Below are 2094 nucleotides of genomic sequence, written 5' to 3'. Positions count from 1 at the left end.
TTCTGCAATTGCAAATATTCTCTTGTGCTGTGTTTTAGGGCTGCAGGTGCCAAAAAGGCAGCCTTTTGGTTTCTCTCTCTCCTGGGGTTTCATCATCAACAGTATCAGCAGAAATGTGTGTAGCTAACTAGCTGCTAGGGACAGAAACCACATCACAGTGCTGTGACATCTGTGTTATAACAGCTTGTCATTGCATCACCATATTTTGATGAAAGGCTAACATCACCACATTGCAATGTCCTGTTTTAGTCCTGAAGGTAAGGGGCTTTTAATAACCTGCAATGACTTGTAAGTTTACTTAGAGGTGGCTCCAAACCACCAATATAATACTTACAGGCTCAGCTCTGTTTCAGTACAAAGCAATTATAGTAAGCACAAATGCTACTTTTAATGACTGGTTTATTCTCCTTCTGAGGTTTCTACTATTAGTTTGGTGGTTTAAAAAATTTCAAGAATACAAAGTTGGAAACCAGAAATCATAATTTAAAGTATGCAATGATTTTAAGGAAAGCTCAAGTCCAACCTAAAAGGAAAAAAAAATTACAATGCCACTTCACTACGTTCCATTTCAAGCAGAATTGGTGTTATTCATATTTATTTTATTTCTTTATGTACTTTTTCATACTAGACCTTTAGGCTTGAAATCATTCAAGCTCCTCATTAGAATTATAACTTTGCCTGCTATCTGCAAAGTGAGTTACAAATACCATTTAAAACAAGGCCAAATTCTCCTAGATGATGTGCACGTGAAGCATGAGACATCTTTTTCTCTTACTTTCCTCCCCAATCCACACTGCTGTCTTGCAGAAGTGGGACAGATAAAGTGAATACAGGATTGTTTTTTACTTCACCATTATAAGGGACTATGGGTTTAACTGTAATGTTTCTGTTTTAAATGTGTTCATGTTGTAATAATCTTCTGTGCCTCAGTTTTCTTTACTAACTTGTACATGGGGATGGAAGGTCAAATAGAAGCCCTTGCTAGGTTACAGAGCTATCTACAGGAGACAAGATGGAGCTCTTGCATCAACAAGAGAATTGAGCAGCTAGGTTGACATTTCAGTAGGGTGGGGCTGCAGGTGACACTCAGGAGGCCTCCAGAACCAAGAGGGAAATAAACCTGACAACGGATGAAGCAGCCAAGAAAACAGGGTAGCAGCCTGTGAGAAGGATATCTGAAGAGTGTGAACAGCTGGGCAACTTTTGGGCTCAAGGCTATATGGACTGGAGAGAGATCCACTGACCTAACTGTTGGGTATGTAGAGCTGGACCAGGGGCAGAGGGACTGCTTGACCATCTGACAGGAGGCAGAGGACCTTCAGTAAATGCCTTTCTTGAAGAGAAGTTGTCTGTTTTGCTGTTTGAAACTTCATGGTGCCTCTCCCCATCAAGAAGTGAAGTCCCACCCTCAGGAGCTGAACTGGAAGGTAGCTCTCCAAGGGAGGGCTAATCAAGAGCTAGAAGCTGAAACACCAGGGTGCTGGAATCAGAAGCCAAAGCTTCCCCCCAGCTCTAGAAGCCATGCCTGGGCTGACTTCAGGCGGGTACTCTGAGGGTACTCAGAAAGACAAGACAAAGCCGGAGGTCCCAAGCAAGCATTCTGCTGGGGGACTTGGTGACAACCACACGCAGTTTCCTTAACTGGTATCCACAACTTAAGAGTCATAGCGGTAACAACTTATCCCTGTCCACTTCTGCCAGTAAGGTTTCTGATAGAAACATGTAGCATGTAGTTCAAAGTAATGAGAGAGTTCATAACAATTACCCTCATAGCTTTTTAGTTTTCTAAGACCACCAATATCACATCAATATTCTCTTTGAGGTTCTCTATACAGTAAGAAGAAAGAAAAGTAGGCAATTCAATAGTTATGTTCATAGATATAAAGACAAAAATAGAAAAACTGCAAGTACAACGGTGATTGTTGGGAAGTAACTTTATATGGACAGGGCCCCTGCCTCCCTGATGTTCTACTTGTGTGCACCTTTTGAAAAGAAACCAGGGAATATTTCCCTCATTTGCCACATCTTGATGGAAATTCTTATATTGTCAGGAGTTGGACATAGTGTGAAAAATGATTCCACTGAGTCCTCCCA

This window comes from Alligator sinensis, unplaced genomic scaffold, assembly GCF_000455745.1.
Source record: "Alligator sinensis unplaced genomic scaffold, ASM45574v1 scaffold439_1, whole genome shotgun sequence".
NCBI classification, from domain to species: domain Eukaryota; kingdom Metazoa; phylum Chordata; order Crocodylia; family Alligatoridae; genus Alligator; species Alligator sinensis.
Note: the sequence above shows the minus strand (reverse complement) of the source record.